This window comes from Augochlora pura, chromosome 7 (assembly GCF_028453695.1).
Source record: "Augochlora pura isolate Apur16 chromosome 7, APUR_v2.2.1, whole genome shotgun sequence".
Lineage (NCBI taxonomy): Eukaryota > Metazoa > Arthropoda > Insecta > Hymenoptera > Halictidae > Augochlora > Augochlora pura.
This window is the reverse complement of record NC_135778.1, coordinates 31,058,319-31,086,060: the sequence shown is the minus strand read 5'-3', so window position 1 is coordinate 31,086,060 and position 27,742 is coordinate 31,058,319. Positions and strand designations below refer to the sequence as shown.

At 35.2% G+C, this 27,742-nt stretch overlaps 1 protein-coding gene and 1 long non-coding RNA gene across 2 annotated transcripts in view; one reads left to right on the top strand and one right to left on the bottom strand.

Annotated features, from left to right (window-relative positions):
• LOC144472023 (metabotropic glycine receptor) overlaps window positions 1-27,742 on the bottom strand; it is a 278,340-nt gene that overhangs the window by 142,685 nt on the left and 107,913 nt on the right. The window lies entirely within an intron of this gene.
• LOC144472881 (uncharacterized) lies at window positions 14,242-17,568 on the top strand. Its single transcript, XR_013494471.1, has 2 exons — window positions 14,242-14,345; window positions 17,199-17,568. It is a non-coding gene; the product is annotated as an uncharacterized LOC144472881 (long non-coding RNA).

Sequence of the window (27,742 nt, the reverse complement as noted above, 5' to 3'; positions counted from 1 at the left end):
GGGGGGCTACAGGGAACAGGCATCAAGTATGTTAATTCCCGTCGTTCAGGCAAACCGCCAATCGCCGCCCGAATCATTAAACTCCACCGATAATGGCCGGAGTAACACTTACCTGGCTGCGGAACGCCAGGCACCGGAACCGAATCGTCACAAGGACCGATATTATCCCTCCGAACCGGTTCCATCGTCCGGAAATCATTTTCCATTTTCCTCAATCATACTACCACGATTTTCGAAAATTATATTTACCGTAGCTACTATTATTGCTCCGTCGATTTTTCGTAGCCAATTTTTAACTCGAATTTGGTCATGTTCGTCCTCTCGTTCTACTTTTATTATACTGTAACTATGATCCCAAATAGTTTTATACCAGAGAATTGTTTAAATTTCTGTAAATTTATTTACCCATATTTATCTACTCTACATATTCATATATCATAAAAATACATTTGATACTTCTGAACTAATGTGAATGCTGAAAATTTCGTCGAAATGGGTTAACCTTGACATGAGCTGTAAATCACAATTTTAAATTACCGAGGACTATCAAATATATTTTAAAAATGTTTACTGTAGGCTCAGATAGAAACATAAAGACGACAGTTCTTTTTACATTTTTGTTAACCCAAGTAATAGTAAAATTTAAAAAAAAAAAGGTATTACAGTCATTGTACAGTGAACCAGTCTCTTTAACATTTATAAAAGAATTAAAGTTATTTAGACCAATTTTAAAGACGTTATACCATTTTAAAAGTGTTGACTCGATTTAACTACCGCCTGTATATGTCATCGATCACGTTGCGTACCGGTCAATTCCGTGCCCCGGTCCTAAGATGATCGGCGCGCGGATCATTTAATGAAACGGCTTTTGAAAAAAAAGACCGGATGATTACTCGTGAACGTTGGAAATCGGTCGGTAATTTCTCATTTCATCCGGAGAACGAATAATCCTGGCGAAAGACAAACCGAGGGCAAACTAAATCGTTCCGTGAGCAGTGTCGCGAAATGTCATTTGCATACGGCACGGATTCGCGGATTCTAAATGGCGGACGCCCGTTACGGTGCCGCGTTTAAACAGAGAGCGAAGCGTGAATTCCTCAGGTTCATTAAAAACCGTTGATTAAAGCGTCGTGGATTTCATCGGACATCTTCTTGGCCTTTTTCTCGGCTTGAAATGCGGCTTGCTCGCGCTGCCCAGAATGCATCAGGCTGGGTAGCGCCGTATAGATACCTTAAAACCGTAGTAATACGTTCGCTGGGAACAGCTAAAGCGAATCATTAATCGGCAAAACTTGCTCCGTGGAACAACGAATTAAAAGGAGGAACAGGTCGTTCCTCTCAAATGAGCCATCCAATTGTTTTAACGTTCGAGGGTCGGGAGTCGAGCGCTGGAAAGGTTTATAGTGACTCCTGGGGTATTTAAGTGGAACGTTGGCGCGATGGAATCTCGAGAATCTAGGGTACTTTTATTTTCTATTCGAATTTTAGATTGTAGAAGCCATTGTGTCTTTGAAGCGTTGTAGATCCTTGGATGTAGACTTTTGGAGGGTTTGGAATTTGGAATATTTTTATTATTTAACCTTTGGACTTCGAATTTTTGACGCTTTCAGTTTTGGACTTTCGTATTCTTGGACCCTCGGACTTTTGAACATTCGCATGATTGGACTCCTTTTTGGACTGCTTTATTTTTGAATGGCTATGTGTTTGGACTATCGCATCATTAGTCTCTTGGACTGCTGGATCCTTGGACTTACTCTTGGACTCTTGGATGTTTTTTTTCACTAATATTTTACGTGGCGTCAACTACTTGGACTTTTGTACTTTTGTACTCTTGGAATCTTGGACTTTTGTATTCTTGAACTCTTGGGCTTTTAGAATTTTGTACTATTTGACTCTTGGACTTCTACATATTTGTATTTCTAGTATCTCGGAGTTTTTGAGCATTGGATTATTAAAAGTCTTTAAACTTTTGGACTATTGGACCATTGGACTCTGGAAATTTTTGATCTTCGATACTTTCGATTTTTGGTCCTTCGAACCAGTGAATTGCTGGATTTTCAGGCTATTCAATCCTTGAACTCTGGTTCTTTTGGATTTTTGAACTGTTCGATCCTTGGACTCTCGCACTTTTGAATCTTCCATTCTTTTGATTTTTGGACTACTGGATCCTTGGACTCTTTAACCTTCGGATCTTGGAATTTTTGAGCTATTGGATCATTGGACTCCTGACTTCCTGTATAGATCCTCGAATCTTTGGATTTTTAGGCTACTGGATTCTTGGACTCTAACTTCTTCAACTAATATTATCATACAAATAAATACGATTGTACTAAAACAGATAATGCGTATTTAAATATATAGATAAAATTTAACATTTAGTCCTACCTATTTCAGAGAAATTGTCAAGGACAGCGCAGGAACGCGTACTTGTGCATCGTAAAATGTTAACAACATTACGATTGCCGGCGCTTTTAAGAGATGTCGCTAATTGCCGCCATAATTCAATTTTAAGCAAATTTTAAATCGAGTACGATTTAAAAAACTATTACGATATTTGCAACTTCCCCCTAATTATTAGGTCTACCGGAAAATTATGTTCGCTATTTGCAACGTTGCCACTTTATTTGCGACATATATTTCTCAAAAATGATATTCATAAATCGCTGAATCGATATCAATAAATATTAGGTGCATACAAAATTTATTGTTTTCTTTTTTTTTAAGAAAAGACAGAATTTTCCGATAGACCTAGTACTCATAAATAAAAAGTTTACACTAAATTAATCACAAGTTATATGATATCTCATTTTTTTTTAAATGAACTTACACCACTTTCACTATAAACGATCTTTGAAACTCCGCGCCTCCAATTCTTGAAACATCGAAACCCTTAGATCGTCTATTGTAGTAATTCTCCAATTACCCTTAAATGCCGAAGTTATGGGATTCTCCGCGAACTTTATCATCGTCAGACCTTTAGACCTAGTTTCGCCGATTGCGGAAACAATGTAGGACCATAGAACGGTCTGGAACTGTAGCTACGTACGAAAGAAGCAGCCCGTAAACATTCACCGGCTCTAGTCGCAATTACCCGGCGCGGGCAAGAACTCATCAAATATTTAACACTCGGTATACCGGTATACAGAGGTTGTGTATCGGTAACGCGCGTCCTGGTGTATAATGATGGTGTCCGAGCTCTCGCGGGTCCCCTCCAGTCACGTATCTAGCGAAGTGTTTTCGCAAGCCGGCCACGGAACGGGCAGAGCGGGGCCTCTCTCCTATCGATTTCACGCCTCGATTACGTAGTTACGACAGTTGCCGATTCTCCCACGGCTTTTTCCCGGGAAATCGCGTAAGCCAACTGAGGCGATCCCGTAGCCTCGATAAAAAGGCTAAGCCTGTCCTGAGAATCCGTCGCCGCTCCGATCCTCTTGTCGCGAAAATTCCTCGCGAGATTCCACGTTTCCACTCCGGCTACTCCTTCCCTGCTGCTCTTACAAACGTTTCACGAGGGGCTGCGTTATTAATTCCATGCGACACGAACGAGACACCGACGTCGAATTCAACACGCTCCACGATTTGACAATTTACAGACATTCGGAACGCGGCCTCGAAGTAGGCGCAATATTGCTGAATATTTGTAAAGGTTGAAGCGGCTGATTTTAACATTGATGTTGTTTTACTTTATATTTACATATAATTCAAACATTTATATGTAACTAAACTTTGAGAAGGGTTTAAAAAATTTTGTTTGTCTTATTTAATCTTGGACATTACGTGTTACTGTCCGTTTAATAAAAATTAATTCCAACCAACGTTTGAGAATTTCTTTCGGTGAATACGCGAAGGATTCTGTAGAGTTTTCTGAATACAATAGCATTTTCTTTTATAACATTGTGAGCATTTGAGTAAGTTTAAGTTTAATGTACAGAAGGGAAGGATGGTAAATGTGATTGAAAATAGAAAGTATGCGATTCATTCTCATTTGGATCGGTTTTATAGATTTTTAAGAAGGCAATCGTATTTTTATATAACATTATGTACATTCGAATAACCCGTTATTTTATTAAAATGATATAGAGTAAATAGTATTATAAAATAAAAATAGAATAATACAGAGAATATATTAGCTGTTATATGATATACAATGATATACAAAACGGTACACGTTTTTATATTTATAGCTAGAACACTTAGGACTAAAATTGAGTTGTAAATTATCATTTGTATACAGGGTGGGGCAAATAAAGTGTTACAAAGCAATATCTCCATTATCGTTAATGATACGCGAAAATGCTTGAGGAACAAATTGTTTGGTTCGAAGGGGCACATGTTGTGGTGGAAATCGTTTTTTTTTAAAGGTCATATTTTTTGAGATTTGAAGGTCATCGATGTTTTTTCAAATGGAACTATGTATTTGTTTTTCGATTACATTATTGCCGATTTTAAGACGAATCCAGCGACCTATAACTCGAGGTCATTCTAGTAGCGCAAAGTATGAAAAATAGTTGAAAAACCGAAAAATATCGCAATAATCATTTCCACAGGATCCACTAACCTTAGTTTGATTCTACCTACAGAACATGCTCCAAATGATGTTCGTTCGTGTTTTGTTGAGTTGTTCACCTCACGCAACAACATAATCATATTAGTTAGTTATGCATTACCTTCTAATGTGAATACGTCGGATCGCGAAAATGAACGATTTTCAAGAAGCAACTTCAATTTTAGCCTCAACTTCAACTTCAATTTCAATTTTAATTTCAACTTCAATTTCAACTTCAATTTCAATCTGAATTTCAATTTCGACTTCAATTTCAATCTGTATTTCAATTTCAACTTCAACTTCAACTTCAACTTCAACTTCAATTTCAATTTCAATTTGAACATCAACTTCAATTTGAACATCAACTTCAACTTGAACTTCAACTTCAACTTGAACTTCAACTTCAACTTGAACTTCAACTTAAATTTCCAGCACCATGAACATATGGTATCTTACTAATTTAGGATGATCGAAAGCCTGTATTATACCGTTTATTTATTAACATATTCCTTTATTCTTTATGTGGTAGAGCTCCTGTACTGGACCCCTACATTACCATCCTGTATAGAGAAATAAATTAACTTCATCTGATTAATCAACTTCATGTAATTAATAATACTTGATTAAATTAAATAGGTTAGTTCAGTTTGGTTGGATTAATTCGATTTTATTGAATTTATTTGATTTGATTCATTTGATTTGGATTAATTATATCTGATTCGTACGAAGTCTATCTGTTAGTCTATTTGTCTACTTGCAGGAAGTTTATTTGTAACAGTCTATCTATCCAGTATTTTACAGAGCCGCGGCTGAAGTCTTAACTTAATCATTTTTTCTACTATATCACGACCTTTTTATCTGATAAATAAAGAGCCCGTATAAATAAAGCCTATGTGCAACAGTTCGACGAATGCGATAACTTAATTTTACGAAAACGTAAATCGTAAGAAATTTCCCTCGTAGCCACGGAATTGTGCCGCGATTCTTTTCACTCCCAGCATCGTTCCGCGTGCGTCTATTAACGGAACAGTCGGAGAAAAATTACCACCGCAGTATCGGCGATCCGTCGCGATCTCGGTGACGCAGGACATTGGATAAATAATAAACGCGGATGTACCGGCGTGCGATGCTAAAACGGGGACCGTTCCGCAGCGCCGCGGCCGCGGCGAAGTTTATAAACGCCGGAACGTGCGGACGTCGTCGCGTTCGCAAGACGTCGTAACGTCGCGATGACGATCCGCAGCAGGATCCGGATGGGATCGTTGATGGGATCGCGCGATTCCTAGGATCATTCGTCCACGTCAGTTTATCGGCGTGCGAACTTTTATCGCGCGCCTTCATAAAACCGAGCTGCCGCTGCGGAATTAAACGCATCGTCGTCGTCGACGACGACGACGATGATGACGACTGTAACGGAGCCAACGACGCGACATAGTCGTCGCCGTGGCGCGGACTTTCCACACTTCTCGTCTCCGGAAAAACTATCTTTCACCAAGAACAACTCGGCCCGGATGACGTAGCACGACGTGATTTGATTCGCCGGCTACGCCGCGACGGCGGAACATAAACGCGATATTACGTGCCCCGTGTCGCGATGCATGCAATTTTTCCGCCGCCCGTGTCTCGCGATAACTCGATGCGATTTAACGCCCGATGTCACGGCGATAACGGTACGTGTTGCGGGTTCCTTTTCCGACGAGATTCGATCGTACGACGCAAACCGTTTGATTTCGACGATCAACGTCGGTAACGTGTCACTGTTGGAACTCGGTTAAGCGGAGGAATTGTGGGCAGATTGGGTGTTCTGATAATAGAACAGTTGCGATGGAACAATTGAAAACATTGCTTTGTATATTATAAAGTGTTAAGATGTATGGTAAATAAGAAGTTTAACATTTTCTTTCATGTAATTGAAAAGAAGGAATATATTCCAAGAGGCGAAGTTATTTTGGTCACCCTGTGTATGCTGTTACGTACGGAGATTACTCCCGACGTTTTTTCTGCTCCTTCTTGAGGGTTTACGCTAGCTAACGTCGGCCGGGAGCACGGTTCCGCGATCATAATATAAAAAATGTTTAGTCTTCCGACGAACGCCAGCCTAAAGGCTGGGACCACCCGTTTCCGAGTCACTGTATCATCCGCGGTGTAGGCCCCCACGATTCAAACATAAAAAATGTTTAGTCTTCTAACGGACGCCAGTCTAAGGGCTGGGACCATATGTCACTGTATCATCCGCGGGATGATCTGGTCACGTAGGCCCAGCCCCCACCACCAAATATTCTAGTTCAGCCGCGTATAAAAGGGCTAAGATTTTTCTTGTCATCGGGCAGTTTCAAGTCAAATCGCGACGCGAGATGTAGTTCGAGCCGAGTTCTCCTTCGAGCAATAGTTAACCCCCGCCGACTTGGTGCGTAAACCAGGGAGCGTGTCTTAGGACTATCGCGAATCTTACACTACACTCACACACTTGTAATAGACTGAAGTTGTTAGATTATATTAGTTTTTACTTTCAATTCAGTGTACAAGTTTATTTCATTCCATCTCCCAGTTCGAGTCAGTTGTTGGTAACGATCTCACAAAGATACACCTTTGCCGCTCGGGGTGTATCTATTAATATTTCTTTCGAAGTTACGAGGCAAATTTAACCTCCGGCCACGTGTGCAGTGGCCCTCGGCTCGTAACAATGCTATACAAAAACATCCATTTATTGTATGAAATATTTATTGACAGATAGGATTGTTAACTGTGACTTTTTCCGCGTTGTCGAAAATGAGGAAAATATTTAATTTAACAAAGTTATTTTGCTCACTCTGTATATAAAACGTATTGGTATAAGGCGATAAGGCGATATGTATAAAGAGATCTATTTATTGTACAAAATATTTATTGGTAAGAAGGTTAACTTTGACTTCTTTGCATCTTATCGAAAAGAAGGAGAATCTATAAATTGACAAAGTTATTTTGCTCATCCTGTATATACATAGACATCTTTTCAAAATTCGTGGAAAACGTGTGGCCAGTCTGTTAACACAACTCTAATCCAAATCTAACGCACATTTCACTTAGACGTAGCCTAGATATTACTTATAACTAGATTACGAATGTTAATGCAAAATTAAAAGTAACCTGAATCAATTGTAAGGAACGAAGTTAAATAAAAATGTATTTCTTCCTCCGGTGATTTCAATAAATTAAGGAAAATATAAGAATATTTTGAAATTCCCTCAATGTCTTCCTTAATTGTTCTTTCACCTATTCATTTTTCTCATAAATTCCAGTCCACACTCTAATTTCAACATTCGCCCCACCAAATCAAACAATATTCTACCTTCGTATTTGTTCATTTCACAGTGCCAATCAGTGAATTGTCGTTTGAAGGGAGAAGAAAGAGTAGTCGAATGCGAAGCGATGCCGTCGTACTTGGCATTTTCGTTCCGTTCTCGCTTTCTCTGTTCAACGACGCGTAAATGAATAACTATGGACAGATTAAACAGAATCGTCGAAGTATAAATAGATTTCATCACTGGTAGATAGGGTGTATCAATATTTTCGTTCAATCGCCAAATCCTAAAAGCTCGTGTCACGGATTTCGACGACACTCCTGCACGATGATCGAAAATTTTGCTCCACTCGGAAACATGTTCGGACAACGAAGACTAACTGGAACTGGACGTCACCAACTTTAATTGCGTCGTTCGATTCGAAAGGCCCGGCGCAACAAACGTTGGAGTTCCAATTTGTCAAAATTCAAATATCATGGCAACTGTTGTCGCCTTCCGAGTGTACTTGAATTCGCGCCAGAATGACTGTTTAGCAGTGAATTGTACGGCAATCGTACAATTGTTCGTTGTTTGCTCGTTGTTTGCTGCAGAGTGGACAAACTATTCCTACTGTGGCAACATGTATAACACAGGATAAATTAATTTTGCGGATTATTGATTTCATCCATGTTGCATTGCTCATTTAAACCGCGAAAGGTACCGTTCTAATTGTTAGAAATTGCAACATACTGCCCGTGGTTCTATGTGGAAATTCCAACGGTAATTTTGTATCGGCTGATGCGTGGCTATTTATTGTATGAATAACAATCTAATTGTGTCATTTCACCATATCTTCGACTAGAACCAATGGAATGTTTGCCAGATATTCAAACAATCTGAACTATGCGGTTTACATGTTTTATTTGTATTATCAGAAATCGATAATCGTATCGTTGAGTTACGAGACAATGAATCTGCACGGAAATAATAATATCTGTAAATTTATAAATTTGCAAATTGTTTGCGCTACATTGAAATATTTTTATAGCTTTCGCGAGATTTCCATGAATATTGAATTCAAAGTCGCTTACTGGAGTCACTCTTTTATTAATTAAATATAAATGTAATTAAACTAAATATTGTACGTGAAAAATGTGATTAGATACCTATAACTCATAATAACAATTTAACAATATAATATTAATATAGCAGTGACATAATAATAATATAAGGCCATAATATAAAGACGTATCAGTAGTGATATAAACCAATGTGTAAAAAAATTTTTATCGCAGTTTACGGAACATTTTTGTCGTAACTATACCGACTCTGACTTTTTCTTATCTGTAACCATAAAATCCATGTTCAGCGAATCTTGTGGGAATTAAGGCGAGATAAGTAGCAGCTCCGAATCGTATACCACACCCTTCTGGGGAATGTTCACTTGACTCACATCTGGTTCCCTCGAACTTCAATTCTGATTAACTTGATCTTGCTTTCACATATTTTTTAACTCCATTTCGTATTTCTCTCGCTTGATTTTCCTTGTATTCATCTCACAGAAGAATTTGTATTGTTCTTTAATTCCTCAACAATTATCGACCATATAAACTATTATTGTAAAAAGTAATCATACAATATAATCATACAATAATAAATCGGAACTTACTTCGATGATCAAAAGCCTCAATGGAGTTAATTTTAACCTCTTCGGGGATGAATTTTTATAGTAGGGAATAATCCATTTATTTGTTTCTTTTTTATTTATCATTGATTTCATTTCATTCGGTGCGGTTTTTTCTGTATTTCTAAGGGATTCTGTATTAAATAGCTTTCTAACTGATTCTCATTTTCTTTACACTTAGGATAATCATAATTTTAAGAAAACTAAACGTACACATACATGGCAGTAGAAGAGGTTAAGTACATGTAAAATTAATTACAGTAAATTTTTGATACAAAATTTAGTTGAAATGAATTTTTATTATAGATTTAAATTGAAACAGAGTTTAATAGTGTAAGTGTATAGTATGACTGAGAGTGTGTGGTATGTAAGAAAGAGTGTGCGGTTGTATGAATGTATAGTAATAAGATAACATGAATGCATGGTTGTGTGCGTGAAACAAATGAATGATTGGGATCATCGATCGGGCGAGGGACAACGGAACGTGGTGGCCACACTTCTTCGGTGACGCCACGTGGGAACAGACGTTTTGTGTATATCTTTGTAAAATAAAAGTTAACATTATTCCGTTAACCAAGTTCCTTACAATAGAAACTTAAATTATAGTATAGATAGAATAGATACAATAGATTTTTATAAGAATTCAAAGAGAAAGTTTAATTGTAATAAATCTTTAACAAATTGTAGGAAATACTTAAAAGAAATATCATAATAGATATTGTTACGAATATGGATCGATATCTTTTGATATCGAGAGTTCCTTGTGGCATCGTTGCTTGGTAAATATCTCCTGAGCAACGATTTAACAAGAACGACTCAGAGTTGAGAGAGACGTCGTGGTAAATGGTCGAATATTGAGTTCCCCCTTTCCCGAATAAAGAGTTCTGCTGTTATTAAAGTCGTGACGTTATTATTCAACATCCCGCGACTGCGCTCACGTAACAATATCTATAGGAACGCGAATGGAAAATTTAATGAAACATGCGCACCACTGCTTATTTTTTCCTAACCTCGCTTAATACGTAATATAAAGTAGTGGAATAATTCCACAGTATATAGATAAGTATAAGTGGTCGTTTTATTAATGTACGCACACGTGACCATCAAATTCTAATTATCAGGGAAAATCATGAAAGCGGTCAGTCGCACAATCCTGTGTTTTGCTGATAGAGATTCATTTTTCACTCTCGGCCCGCTGATTGGCTGCGTATCAAAGCGTAGCATAGCGAACCCCTCGCTGGGGTTCAAGAGACAAACCGCAGCTAACTAAGTTACCTGTTCTACCGCGGGTCCGAGAAAATTTCAACAGAAATCAGATAATTCAGCCTTGTGCCCGGCTACCCAGGTTGGAGAACTGCTTTTGTAGCTTATGTCCACAAAAGTGACCGCCGCCCCCCCCTCCTCCCCCCGGGCATAATTCCAACGAAATTCGGCACTGGAGTTGAATTCTCTGGGAAAAAACTGAAGCGATGTTATGGAGAACTTCCTTCGTCTACGACGCTTAATTAACGAGATAATTGAGATTGAAGTTGATGGACGCATGGTGCTTCGTAGATGGCGTTATTAGACGACGCCGTCGTTTCAGTGTTTCGATTAATATTTCACGGTAACGAAGCCGTTTGTTAAAAAATATTATTGCACAATTTCGATGCAGTTCCTGTCAAAGAATCAGAAAATATCCTCGAAATTGAATTTTGAGAGTAAAATAATTGACGAGGTGCAAAAACATTGACCGACAGAGGCAGCAAAATAAAGGAAATAAGTCTGATTTGAATTTTATAGTAAATATTTTTCAAAACCGACGCTGCATATGAAAAAAAGTTATTTCATACTTTCGATACAGTTTTTTTTTTTAGAATAAAAAAATGTACTCAAAATTGAATTCTGATAGTAGGATAGTTAAATAAGTGCAAAGGCGTTGAGTAATAGTGGCAGCAACGCAAAGGGAATAAACCTGCTTCAAATCTTTTATCCAATATTTTTCAAAACCGTTGCTGCGTACAAAAAAAAAAGTTACTTCATATTTTCGATGCAGTTTTTTCCGTAGAATCCTAAAATCTCCTTAGAATTGAATTTTGATAATAGTATAGTTGATTAAGTGCAAAAACATTGACCAATAGTGGCGGCTAAACAGAGTGGATAAACTCGTTTTAAATTTTCAAGTAAATATTTTTCAAAACCGACGCTGCGTACAAAAGATAGATATTTCACAGGTTCGATGCAGTTTTTCTTGTAGAATCCGGAAATATTCTCAAATTTGAATTTGACTAGACTTTAGTCATTTTTACTAGATTTTAGTTATTTGAATTTACCACTTAACACGTTCACACCGGCATGACCGCCGGTGGCCCATGCTTGTCTGTTCCGTGGGGCGGCATGGGCCATCGATGGGCCAAGCTGTTCCTTTTCCTAGTGCGACATTGACCATATGCATTGTTTGCCCGTCGACCGGGCTTATCGCCATAAAAAACGAATTCGTGCGACTGGCCACCGTGGGCCTATTCGAATCAGCTAGTGGGTATTAGGGTGCAAGCATTGAACATCATAATTTGTTGCCGCGCCGCCGCACGGAACGGACAGCGAATATCCGCGCCGGCGTGAACGTGTTAACTAACTGTAAATAATAGCGTCAAGCAAAGTTAATAATCCTGTTTTTCGAATTTTCAAGTAAATATTTTTCGAAACCAGCGGCTCGCGCGAAAAAGAGTTGCAGCGTATTTCCGGTGAAGTTTTCCCGTGGAATCCGACACAGTTTAGGAAAATAGATACAGTACACGGGTTGCGGAGATATTGTCGCAGCAAACTGGATGCGTAAAGGCGGGAATCGTGAATTCGCCTTTCGTACATTCCATCCGCTTTTGAGGAACGGACGCGCCAGTTTCAGCGAGTTCACGCTCTGCGGTCCGCCACAGTCCTTTGTCGTCACACCTATCCTGACGCGGCGTCACGGTACGTCGACGGAATCGTCATGCCGACTGCGACGACGTCACGGTCCGCTTGCGACCGCTCTTTCAAACTGGAAGCTGCCTTTCACCGGTCAAAAAAATCGCTAAAATGCTCGCGATATTTTAACAACTTGTACGCATCGTTATTTCGCGCACCCATACACGGTCGCGAGCGCATGTGCAAGCAGCACCGAGAAAACGAGCAGGCAAAAAGTTCCAGAACTATGGAGAGAATTTGTACGGGACCGACCGCTAATGAAATTATCGAAATTATCGGCCGTCGAACGAACTTTTTAATTAAACAAGTCCCGGCTAAATATTTGTATAAAAACGTTCCGACGTATCCTCGCGACGCATGCTTTCTACGTTTCGAAACAATCCGTTGCAAACTGTTTCAAGTAAAATTAAATCAACCATCCGATGTAACACGGCTGCTGCCGTTATTATTTTTACGCTCTTGAAATCAGATTTTTTGAAAATATTTTCTTTTCATAAAAAAATTACATGAAAAATAACGAGATCATTATTTTTGTTGTGTTAGTCAGATTATACGGAATTCAAATTTAAAATGGCGTCTATGAGATTGATTCGCGATTTGTCATCATGCTTTTATAGTATTTGGAACATCAAAGTTATAAGCAACGTGAATAATAATGTTATCTATTAATAATTTTTAGTTTTCCAAATTTGAACGGTTCCACGGCATTCAAAACATTTTTGTAAACTTCCGTTTAAAGCTGACCAAATAGACGAATTTCTTATCTTTAAAATGACGATAACAAAGTAGAATTACGTTGTTTGATCAAGGATTATTGGATTTATACGCGTGCGATGTACAGTTACAAGCAAAATGTCTAATATCCCTGTTTCTCGCAATTTTTCGAATTCGATCAGTTCTGCAAAATTCAAAAATTTTATTCAGACTTTCGTGTCAACGTGACCGTATAGAAGAAAGTCCCCTCTTTAAAATGACGTTGCGAACGTTAATTTACAATATACTGTCACAATTTGATTGTACTTTGAATACAAAATTGCGAGTAAGGTGAATAATATTGCCATTTTCCGACATTCTACAAATTCAAATGCTTTTACGGAGACTAAAATATTTTTTCCGCGATTCTTCTTAACGCGCCATTATAGAGTGAAATATAATCTACAAAAAGACATCGTGGAAGTTGATGATTTATTCTTTATTACAATTACATCGCACTTTGAATGCAAATATGCAAGCGAAATTGATGATATTACCATCCATTAAAAATATTTTAAATTCGAGCAATTTCCCCGAACTGAACGTCGTTTTTCAAACTTTTGCATGAAAAGTTTCTCCTTTCAAATGTCGACCGAAAAGTTTGTCAGCCAATTTTTTGTTCCAGCCTTATCGCATTTTGGAAGCAAACTTCAATGCTCATTATGAAATTGATATTTTGGAGCTACAGTAGTTCGAATGTCGTCAAATCTGCTGTTACAACTTAGTGGCCGCGTCAATTGTCCAGTTAAGAGTGTTTGTTGCAACTATTTCGAATGCGTCTTGCGCACATTTGTTAATAGTTACGTCGGTACTTCGATGGGCCCGGCGAAAAAAAAGGTGAGCGTAGTAACAGTACGTTTATTTCCGTTTCGAAATTGGCAATCGACGCGAGATTAACGCTGGATCCGAAGGATTCGATCTTGATAGATGTGTTTACCCGATGTCGGTGTTTAAAGAGCGATTTAGTCACGGCCCGGAATTCCCACTAGCCATAGTGTCCAATGACAGACGTCCATTTCACGAGCGTGACAAAATTTCGAACCGATAAGCGGACAATCTCTGATAACCATTGACAAGAACGCCAGTCTGCAGTTGGGACCGGACGGCGACAGTTGCGAAAATCAGCGGTCGTTTCGATCAAACACCTGTCCACTTCAAGGTAACCCGCAATTAACTCTCAATTAAACGGCAAGTCTTCGTAACGTATTTCATTTTCTAAAATGCATTCATAGAGAAAACGGAGATTGGAAATATTTTATTTTAATAACTATTCTTGTTAAGGAGCGGTGTGTCGAAGTTTGTTCAGAAATGAGAAGAAACTGCTACATGTTCAAGCTTGTTGCAAATTTTATATTCATGTAATATGTGGTCGAGAAAATTGTTGCATGTTCGAGTATTTTGCAATTTGATTTCGACGTAATTTGTGAAAAACAAAAGTGTTAGATCTTCAAGATTGTTGCGATTTTATCTTGATATAATATGTGGAGTAAACATGCTATGTTGGATGTAATTTGTGGAAAGGAAAAACGTTACGTGATCCAGATTGTTGTTATCTCATTTTGATGCTCGTTGTGTACGGTAAATATGCTACATGTCCGAGATTATTGTAATTTCATTTTGATGTAATTTGTGGACGAGGAAAGAGTTACATGTTCGATCGTATTGCAATTTTATTTTGACGTATTTTGTATAGAAGTAGCACCGTAAATGTTCGAGCACGTTGCAATTTTATCTCTCCGTTTTGAACTTGGAAATTGTTAAATATTTTTGTTCCTTGATATTTTAACTCGTTGTTGAAGTTTGTTCAAAATTGAGAAGGGATTGCTAGGTGATCGACTGTGTTGCAAATTTCATATTGATGTAACATGTGGTTCAGAAAATTGCTCCTGTCGAATTTATTGCAATTTTATTTCGATGTAATCTTGTGGGGAAGGAAAATGCTGTATTTCCGTGTTTGCTGCAATTTTATTTCTGCGGTGTAATGACACAGAATTCGATTATATTACAAGTGTTTTAAAAAATGGCAAACCTATAATCATTTTCATAAGTACTGTGTTTCAAGATTATTCAGTACAGTTTCAAATTTACGCCCCCTTCATAATTATTAAGACACTTACCAATTTACTATAAATTCTAATTTTTCATTCAATTTGGGTAAAGAATGATAAAATTTTCGGCATGCATATAAATTACCGAGAAGAACCAAATGTACTTTTTCAATTTTCATTATAGGCTCAAATAAAGAAGTAAGAAAACGACACTTCTTTTACATTTTTTTTATTCCATGTATAATAATAGTGAAATTTAAAAAAAAAAGTATTTCAATCGTTGTACAGTGAACCAGTCCCTCAACATTTCTAGAAAAATTCGAGTCGTTTAAACCAGCTTTAAAATAGCTATACCATTTTATATGTATCGATTCAATATTACTTCGCATTGTATCCGCATTTATTACAATATCAAATTAAACCAGCAACCTTGAAATAAATTATAAAAGTTATAATAATTTCCTTAATCTGTAACTTTTAATTAAAATATCTCAGATTTATTTAATTTTTAATTCCAAAAGTATTAGGAAATTCATCGAAAATTAAATTTGAAAAAGCGATAGAAAATTACTATATACATATATTAATATTGTTATATATATCGCGTGAAGGTTAAAGATGTGAAGGTTATAACGTTTGGTGTAAGAGATACGTTCTACTCTTTTGCTCGAGATTTACCGCGAAAGCCTACGAAAAATCGGATAAACTCGTCGAAAATGCGACCAGAGGAGTTCGAGAACAGTTTCAGCTGCTATCTGTGAAACGCCCGAAGTCTGTTTACAAACGCTGCGTGCTAACTTTCATGCCAGTTAGAGTCGTTCGCTTTCTCCAACCACGACATATGAGTCAAGTACGCTTCTCTTTTTTTCAGGGGATAAAGATTGAATAACTTAACTTTTCATTTTCTCTCTGCAAATAATTAATTTTGTCAAACCTGACAAATTTTCAATATGATAAACAAGGATTCGAGCTTAAAGGGTTACAGTGGCGAGGGTGAATCGAAGGTCAAATCTAGAAAGAATATATTAAAAAATATAAAAAATAAACGAAGTTATCGTCAGCCAAGCTTGGAATTTCGAGACGAATTCTTACATCTTTAATGATATACATGTTTAATGATATTCACTTGTACACCCCCTATAATTACTAAACTTCTATAGATATATTTAAGTACTAAACTACTGTATACCTTCTTATACAGTATGGAAGAATATTGTCATATCAAAGTATGGAAGAATATTTAGTTTTAAGTAAAAAGTAAATCTTTATTAGCCCTGAACTTAATAACTAACAAGATATTTCGCGTTGTTTCCTGACAATATTCTTCGCGTAATATATATTATACACTTACTATTTTTAAAATATTTTTAATGTAATCGAACTGCTTCAATAACTTTTTATAGTGTATCATATAGTGTATCAATTATGGTTGTCAACGAAGCTAAATACAACTGGACGATAAAAGAGTTAATACGCAACAAAGTAGCCCCTCTCTCTTTTGGAAATTTTTAAGGCTGCAAAGTTATAGTTAGACTTCACGAGTAACCTAAGGTTTTATGTCAAGTCAATAAACCAATCAATCACATTGCATTTATAAGTGTGTCCCAAAAATGTCTAATAATCTGGAAATGCGAGGTACTTAACGTCATTTCAAGCAACTTTATTTATTACATTGGCGACCGAGCCAATGAGCGGCACTGAGCTTCGCCCACTTGTTGGTTCAGTAGACTAAAGTCAGTCGAGCTCGCCTCTCATTGGCAACTATTTTTCATTGATAACTCGTTAACGAAGCTGCAGATTGCATTTGCGGTAAGGAAAAAGTTACTTCGAATGATCTCAGGAATCCCTCAGTTACTGATTGCTAGTGATCTTTGGGATATTTTGTATAAATTCATAAAACTTGCGGAACACACCAATTTTGAAAAATGGCTGATTTTTCATAATTAGTAATTCTCTTCTTCTAGATAAGCGACGAGAGATCAGAGAAAGCATCGATAATGGCGGAAAAGCAGGAGATGACGAAGGAAGTTACCGAAGAAACGGTACAAGTAAACGAATTCAAGGCTGTTCAAACACCACAACAGATGACCATCATCGGTGGAGCCTGTGTAGATAACGTGAAATATATAAATGGAGTTCCCCATAGACAGGACAAGAACGGAGTCTGGCGGCCAGTGATCAATATAGATGAAAACGATTATTGATCTTTCTAATAATCTCTATTCTTAATTTGACTGTCCTCTGGAGTGGCTCAGTTATTGGTCACCACGTGTGATGTGAGAAATAACTCAATGTACAAAATGTGACTGAATAAATAGCTCATGGACCATTCAATTATGTTATTGTCTTCACTAAATCCTGATAAAATTCTTCATGATCGAATTCTTAGGTTGAAAACTATGAAACGGGCGTCGGAGTTGAATACAGACTAAACAAAAACGCCTGTTTCATAGTTTCCAACCTAATGACTTTTTCCTCATATACAGTTTGATATTATTTTAATAAAGTTATTATTAAAATAATTATAACGTTACATTTGCTTAATGGTGTTACGAGCCGAGGGCCACTGCACACGTGGCCGGAGGTAAATGAGTTTGTGCGGATATTTTGAAAGGAATGCGTGGACTGGCCGATGCCTATTTCATCACCGGGTCGCCATCTAGTTAAGAAATGCGTGGACTGGCCGTTGCCTATTTCATCAACGGGTCGCCACCTGGGGGATAGGTTTTGTTCACGGACTGGCCGTTGCCTATTTCATCAACGGGTCGCCACCTGATTGGGTAATGGGGTTTTGGATTGCTTCTAAATTTGCCTCGTAACTTCGAAAGAAAATAATATTAACTGATACACCTCGAGCGGCAAAGGTGTATCTTTGTGAGATCGTTACCAACAACTGACTCGAACTGGGAAATGGAATGAAATAACTTGTACACTGAATTGAAAGTAAAAACTAATATAATCCAACAACTTCAGTCTATTACAAGTGTGTGAGTGTAGTGTAAGATTCGCGATAGTCCTAAGACACTCTCCCTGGTTTTCGCGCCAAGTCGGCGGGGGTTAACTATTGCTCGAAGGAGAACTCGGCTCGATCTTGCTACGTCTCGCGTCGCGATTTGACTTAAAACTGCTCGATGAGAAGAAAAATCTTAGCCTTTTTATACGCAGCTGAACTAGAAGATTTGGTAGTGGGGACCGGGCCTACGTTACCCAGATCACACCGCGGATGGTACCGAGAATCGGGTATGTGTGGACCAAATTGAACTCGCGCCTATACGGCGAATTAGATATTCTATTTTTGAATGAAAGGACCGCGTTCACCGCCGACGTTATCTAGCGTATGCCTTCAAGAAGGAAAGAAAAAACGTCGGGAGAAAATCTCCGTACGTAACAATGGGAAAGATTGTTGGAGGATGAAATTCTGAAGTATTTCTATATTGATATATTGTAATATAATATTATATAACACATAATTTATAATATATGTAATAATATAGTATATATTATATAATTTATATTAATATATTAATTTATTGAACAATTACTTTGTTGAAAGAATCATATGAATTATACAAGTATACATTTCATGTACTTGGAAAATGGATAAATAGTATTTAATTGTACATGAAATTGCACAAAGATTTTAAAGTATATATGAATTAAAATAAAATTAGATAATTTAATGTGATCAGTTTGATTAATATAGTCTCTGTGGATTATTTTTGAAATACTGTTTTAATGAATTTATATGTCATTACCTTACTAGATTATTAATATATACTTCATTGAATTGCTACTTTAAGCAATTAGTAAATTTAATGATAGCTTTACTATTAAAATGTTATTTCATCATACGATCAATATTTTATAATCGGATTAATAATTTAAAAATAAAATTTAAGTATTACTTTTGTATTATTGGATTGACACTTTAAACAATTATTAAATTATCATTTTACTATTTTACTATCATACTGTATTAATTAATTATATTTTAGGTAATCTCTAAATTATTATTTTGCTACTGGGTTATCATTTTAAGTAACCACTATATTAATATTTCATTCTTGAATTAATATATTAAGCAATTACTGATTGATTATTTTAATACTGAATTTCATTAAATTGCTAAATTCCCACCGAATTGCTAGTTTACTACTGAACTACCAGTTAACCTAAGTAGTATCTTGTTATTTAAGAATTATTATACTATTTATACTTTATGCTTTTTACTGTACTATTTCATTATAAAATATTATTTTGATTTTAAAATTATCATAACATCTCAAAAGTTAATTTACTGCTTTTATTACAATACTAGCCCACTTTGAATGCAAAGTTGCAAGCTTAATGAATAATATTACTAGCTATTAAAATTTTTCAAATTCATTCACTTTTATCGTATTGGAAAATCGTTTTCAGACTTTCGCGCGAAGGTGACGTTGTAGAGGGACGTTTTACCTTCGGAATAACGTTTCGAAAGTAGATCCGCGATTTTTTATCGCCGCGTTGTCACGCCTCGAATGAAAAGTATACTACCTAGATAGCTAAGTAGATAAGTAGATAAGTCGTCAAGTAGATCTAAAATATTGAACAGTCTTGCATCCCCGACGAAATCGTGTAGTTTATGAATCCAGTTTCTCAAAGAACGGCGCAAAATTGAAAAAAAAGATTCACGTATTCGCGAAAAATTATTGGCAAGAAAATATGATATAGTTTCATTATCTCTTTTTATCTCAGTTACTCTGTACTATTTTAATTGAGAAATAAAATGATTTACCACCGAGCTCTACAATTCTGCGAATATCGATCGTCAGAGGATTTTTTCATTGAATAATTTCTGATTTTAACTTATAGAAGATTAATTTATTTTGTGCAGAGATATACTTCTGTGGCTATCGATGGATACTGAATTGTTAATTATAATTTTTTCAGTATGCTATTGTAGAATTATTTTCCGAGAATAGGAGCCAGATTGATCAAAAACAAGTGTCTGCAGTATTTTAAATGCTTGCAGTATTTAGGACCACGTGAACAGTTCCTAGAGACAGTATAGTGATAGTAATACAAATAATTTTTGAGGTATTAAATGTTAAGTTAGATAATTAAATGTTAAAGTTGTTAATCAAAGACTTATATCAATTTTCATTAAAAAGTGAGTTTTATCTGTAGGGACCTCTCCTTATTGGGTTTCTCTAAGTTCTGCGTAGCTGAAAGGGAGTGCTAGGTTGAGAGAGAGGGGGGGGGGGGGAGTGCAAGGAAGAGAAAGTAGTAATAAAGAAAGATATTTGAAGGGCCGATCTCTGAACGAAACAGGTCAAGGCATTGAGAGGAAAGTCGTGAATGAGTTAAGTCGTACATCGTTCTGGTGGAAACAAGTTGTAGTGTTGTTGAAACTCGGTACGCTGTGTTTGTTTGTTTGTTAATATAATATTTTGTTATTCTTATTATTATTGGTTACTGAAATCGTAATCTGTTTATTTTTATCACGGTGACCTACACGATTTCCTCAAGTAATCATCACTCTACGTGCTGTCGATTTTTGAAAGAAAAGCATGCGTTCGCCTAGTTAGCTATCGGCTTTAGTGCAAGGATTAATAAAAAATCGTGTTACTGAGAAATGATGGCACACCTATTCCGAGTTTGCTATCATTAAGCCAGTTATCTCGTCCAGCAAGGAAGAGATAAAACCATGCCGCAAGAGACGCTTGTTTGTTTTCTGGCAGATGTTACGCGAACTCGGAGCCGCGTAAATAATGTTCAAATATTTGTGGTTTAATTAAAAATATGTGTCTTAACAATCATTGGAAAGCAAGAGTATTTTTTTTAGCAAATATTGCCCCTGTAATACACCCATCCCAGAGACGCAACGTTGAATATTGCTAGGAACACGTTGAACAGTATTATACCAATTTTTCAAGTGATATTGCTACAAATAAGCTTGAATAATATTTTATTATGTTTTATATTATTGAGAGTAACCAAATGTAACACCATTGAAAAGGAGAAAGTCACACCGACGCAAAAATTAAAGAAAGTTTTTAATTTGGAAAACTGTTTGAATTTGGTAGACTTTTAATACTATAACTTTAATAGTTAATTTAATTTAATTTTATTTTAATAATACTATTACTTTATTACAATGAATACTATTTAATACTATATCAACACTATATCAATACTGTACTTTTAATACTAAAACTTTTACAATTATTTTGTCTGCAACCTTGCCTTCAAATTGCAGTAGAACAGCGACAAAACATTGAAAATAAACTTTCGAGTTACTATATCAAAGATGAAACTTTCCTCTATAATGTTGCATTCAAAATGATCTTTAAACACAATTTTCAAACTGCGTAGATCCATTTAAAATTATAAAACGTCAGAAACTAGCAATATTATTCAGCTTACTCGCAACTTTGCGTTCAAAGTGCAATAAAATGTTACAGAAGAAACTTCCCTCTGTAATGGCACATTAAATTAAAAGTCGTTAAAACTTTTCCGTAAAATCATTTCAACTTGTAAAGCGAAAAACAGCAATGTTATTTATATTGTTTACCACTGTGCATTCAAAGTACAATGCAACGACGAGACAAATAGCAGATCAATTTTCGACATGCCATTCCCAATAGAAGTGTTTACCCTATGACGGTGTTTAAAGGTTCACTTCACCAGGGCTCAGCGTTTCCGTCGTTTTCAGTGTCCAATGACAGACGTCCATTTTACGAGCGCGACAAAATTTCGAACCGATAAGCGGGCAATCTCTGATAACCATTGATAAGAACGCGATTCTCCAATTGCAAACGGACGACGACAGTTGCAGGAATCAGCGATCGTTCGATCAAACACCTGACCACTTCAAGGTAACCTGCGATCAACTCTCCAATTAAATTACAAAAAACAGGGTTTGGGAATATTTTATTTTAATAAATATTCTTGTTAAGGAGCGGTGTGTCGATGTTTGTTCGGAAATGAAAAGAAACTTCTACATGTTCGAGTTTGTTGCAAATTTTATATTGATGTAAATGTGTTCGGGAAAATTGTTGCATGTTCGAGTTTGTTACAATTTTATTTCGATGTAATTTTGTCCAGGGGAAAAATGCTATATCCTCGAATCATCTGCAATTTTATTTCGACGTAATTTGTGGAAAACAAAAGTGCTGCATCTTCGATATTGTTGTAATTTTATCTTGATATAATATGTGAAGCAAAAATGCTATGTGTTCAAATCTATTGCCATTTTAATTGGATGTAATTTGTGGATGAGGAAAGTGCTACAATTTTATTTTGACGTATTTTGTATAGAAATAGCATGGTATGTTTATGTGTCGAGTATGTTGCAATTTTATCTCTCTGATTAATACGAAATAAAAAATTGTTAAATATTTTTGATTCAATAAAAAACATTAAATTGGTTAGTTAGTTAAGATTTTGATTAATCGTGCAATGTATAAACAAGGTTATGCTGAAACTAGTTTTATATATATTATAAATATACTAGTATTATTATTAGACTAGTATTATAAGTATATTATTGTTGATATATCCCTGTAATAATAATTTTATATCCCTGTGACTTGTACAAATAGAAGACTATAAAATTTACTAAAATTCATTAGAGTCTGTTTAGTTGCCATAAATTGTCTTTTCTACATTAGAACTATTAACAATGTTACCATAGTCCAAAATTAAAATAGCAAATGAATTATATTTTGAAACACATTTTCCAATGTAAATACACTCATAAAATTGCACGCGAGTCTAATATGTACATAATTCCTAAAATATATTGCTATATAATTATATATTATAGTTATTGATATAACAATTATATATTATAATGATTAATATAACAATTAACTATTATAATGATTAATATAATAATTATATATTGTAATTATTGATATATAATTCTTAAAAATGTTTAAACGTACGAACAAATTATTTGAACACCTCCCCCCTACCCACCACTTAATGTTGCTATGACGATGTCACGTAGTATGATGAATCCAATTTTGGCGAATAATCGATTTATTTTAATTGGTAATTTTTCTGTATCCAGAGAAGCAACGATCGATAATGGCGGAAAAAGAGGGGGTAATTGAAGAAACTGAGAAGAACCCACCTGTTATAACAATGAGAAGCATCATCGATGCCCCCCAGAGAAGTAGGGTGAAATATATAAACGGTGTCCCGCACAGAAAGGACAGGGCTGGAGTTTGGCGACCGGTGATTAGTTTAGATCCGAGTGACTCTTAATTCCGCTACTAATTCATGCTCTTAATTTTACTATTCTATGGAATGCGGTTTAATCGTTGATCATCACATTTGATGCAAGAAGTAGCTCATCCTTTGTACAAAATGTGAATAAATACCTCATGAATAAATGAACTGAGTAAACTGAATAAAACACTCGTGAGTTGAATAAATATTAATTCATGGGCTTTTCGATGCTGTTATTGTCTTAAATGTGTTAACCAGAATAAGATTAATTGCTTTATCATGGAATTATTATTTCACACAATTTTAAATTGTTTTTTCTGAAGTTATTATAAAAATGATTATAATGATGCATTTGGTTAAGGGGGAAGATTGTTGTAAATTGAGATGTTCAGGTGTTTGAATATAAGCATATTGACATATTACTACACGGAACGATTACTTTGTTGAAATATTGTAATATGCAACTATTGGAAACGTTCCAATATTCAAATATACAAACGTTAATAGAATTTAGCACTAACCTAGTAAAATATTAAATTATCTAAATATTAAAATGTTAAAGTATTAAAAAACATTAATATAAAAAGATATTAAAAGATTAGTCTGTTAAAATATTAAATATTTAAATATTAAAAGGATAATCTTCCAAGATTTTATTAAATTGAATTATTGCAATTAAACTACTGAACTGTTGAGAATAGTAAAATATCAAATGATTGAAAATGATTTAAAATATAAAAATATTAAAATATTAAACTGTTGGATAAATATGTATTTTACCCAATATTATAAATCTAATATTATTAAATTATTAACTGATATTAGATAGCCTATTCTTAACCTCCTACAAAAGAAAGTATTGATATACATTTTAATACATTTATTAATATATTTATATATTTTTCAAATATTCTCTAAGCGTGAATAAAAATACAAAAAACATTATTAAACAGTAATAATTAATTTTATATAATAAAGTTTATACATAATTTCAATAGCACAATTATCTTATTCCAAAATCAAGCCAATCCCTTAATTGTCAATCCAGGAATTCCATTGTTCAACATCAACATGGTGTGGTCTGGAAACAGAAGAAACATCACAATGCATCTCAAAAAACGATTTACCATTGTACTTTCCTTTTTTTTAACAGCTTATTTCTTTTGTTCTTTTTTGTACAATAGTTCAAACTGGGTAAAATATAATTCAAGTGTTGATTTCATGAACTTGGAAAATAGATAAGCAATATTTAATTGTACATGGAATTACATAAACATTACAAAATTATGTACGACTTAATCTGAGAATGATTGAGGATGATTCAATAAGTCTAAACTTGATTAAAAATAGTTTTATATTGAAATATTAATTTTGAAGATTAAAGACATATATGAATATTTTGCTTTTTGAAATTTTAATCTGATAAATAAAAGATTTTTCTGATTTCTATATACAAAATTAGTGTTTTATTATTGAACTATTATATTCAGATTTATTAGTTAATGATTACTTAACAATCATATTACATTTATATTATTATGATATTCTATTATATTCTATTTATATCATAATTTTATTAGTGACATTATATTATCATATTATAATACTATTTATATTATTCATTATGTTATTAAACTACTTTTTTTAATGATTACTAATTTATGACCATCATATTCATTTATTGGTTAACTACTACTGACTATTTTATTCAATCTGTATTTTGCTATTGATTCACTATTTCATTCAACTATTGTTGCAATACTGGATTATTATATTACCGATGTTTTATTATTTTACTATCGTTTTACTATTTTTGCAGTTACTGTTTCACTGCTGATTCATCATTTTACTAAATTTCTATTTTAATATTGAATTATAATTAAAGCAAATCTTATCCAACCATATCATAATTAATATCCTATATCCTAATGAAACCATATCCTAATTAAACCATTCCTATCGAATGACTACCCTACCATTCAATTGCTATCATATTATCATATTAATACATCAGGCAATCACTATTCTTTTATTGCATCATTCCGGGATTTTTTCACTTCACCCACACAAAAAGTTTCTACAATCATCGCAATCTTCACGTAAGGGCAACAACCTCCAAAACGATTCTAACTCACCAACTGAAAACGGGAGGCGCACAGTTCCGAGCCTTGTTTGTAGTAGATGTCCCAATTATCGTACCCTCGGATTAAAAACGCACATAAAATGAAAAGTTTTCCGTCCTCGAAATTGGAATTTTTATTCCTCTTCCGTCTAATCCTGTTGTTCAAATGGAATTCGCTTTCCTTCAAGTCTGAAATAACCTAATTCCTAAAGTAACCCCTTTGGCTTAGCAAGATGAAATTTAATTCCTTCAATGCCCAATGTTGCGACGGCAACACCGAAAGTCGAATGTGCCTATTTATTAGCTAGTACCTATATAGCTAGTACCTAGCTATTCAGAAATCGTGAATAGTATACTTGTACAGTGTTGTTAATAAAGTGTAGATAGAACAACCACACGTCTATATCACTACGGCATTGCACCAAACGCGTATACAACACCCAACACGAACTTAATTAAGAGTTCCGTCTGTTAGATTGAGATCGTCTTCAACAGATAACCGTCTTTTTCCGACAATAAAATAATTATTGCACTTCAGTGCTCTTCGGCAGAATTTTTTCTTCGTTTCTGACAGGCTGCATTATCAATTTACTATTGCATTACCATGTTTTTTAATTAAACTGCTATTTGACTATTGCTTTATTGTACATCTAGAGGATTGCCATTATTATTTTATTATTAAATGAGCATTTTATTAAAATACTGTATCACCGTGGTATTTCAATTTTAGAATTATATTATTTCATTTATTTACTATTGTCAGATTTATTATTACTCAATCACTGTTTTTATGGTTAATTTAATAACTGAATGACTATTGTTATTTTACTCAATTATAATTTCAGTATCAAAAGACCTTATCTATGCTGAATTACTGTTATTATTATTATTACTGATATCATTACTGTTTTCATTTGGCTCAATTACAATTTCACTATCAAAGACTATATCTATACTGAATTACTGTTTTAATAATGAATTATCATTTGACTTGCACAACTAGTTTTCTAATATATACTACTATAAATTGCTATATGTTCCTATATATTGCTACCATATTAATATTTTTTTTAGCAAATTCTCTTCCTACATCATTCTGAAATTATCTCTTTATTTATCAAATAAATTTTCCACAGTCATCACAGTGTGCACAAGGCAACGACAACCGCCAAAACGATTCTAACTCACCAACCTAATTAATCGAGACCGGAGTGCGGCACTTTCCAGCCTTGTCTTGTTTCTGACCTTGAGGACACTCTCTGAGAGGAGCGATAAGTATCGAAACTAGAGAAAATGTCTCTTCTTTTAGCGTCGTTATCTCCGTATTTGGAGGAGTCACAGGTACCATCGGATCGTACAGCATCGTGACATCGTCCACAGGCTTCGGAAGAACACTCTGCACTATCATCAGCCCGAAGACTATTACGAAAACGAACTTCATGTCGCCGAAAAAAACGTGTTTTCCCGAAAAACTGATATTCTCGAGGTGGTCCTCTCTTTAAATACCTCTCTTTGCGTCGATGACGTCGCTGTACCCTTTCCACCGATCGCTGAATAGTCAGGAGTTAGGCGCGTTCCCAAATACAATCTCCGTTATGGAATTTGCCGGGACCTTGCCGAAGATGTCACGTGACTTTTCGGCATTTGTATTTGTGATGCATCAGAAAGTGCCAATATTATCTCACCCGTAACGTTGCGTTCAGCGTGAAATGAAATGGCAACAACGTACGGTGAGTTCATTTTTGAAACGCCATGTTATAGAGGAAACTTATCTATATAACGTCGTGCTAGATTAACACTCGTCGAGAACTTTTCGACTCTGTAAAATCATTTAAACGAAATGTAAGTCGAAAAATAGCAGTGTTATTCGTCTTGCTTGCCTCCATGCATTCAAAGTGCGATAGAACGGCGACAAGATGTCGCAGCTCAATCTTTGGCAATGCCATTTTATACGGTAAACTTCAGTTTATAACGTTGCATTAAATTAAAAATCGAAACAAAATCGTTTCTAACACGATATAATCGTTTTTGTTCATAAAACATTGAACAAATAGAATCTCCTATTTTTCTGACTCCCATCGATCTGACGAGAGAAACATTTTTTCGTAATGCAATCTTCAAGATGGTAAAAATGGACATTTTTCACTTCAAAATGAGACTAGGCTG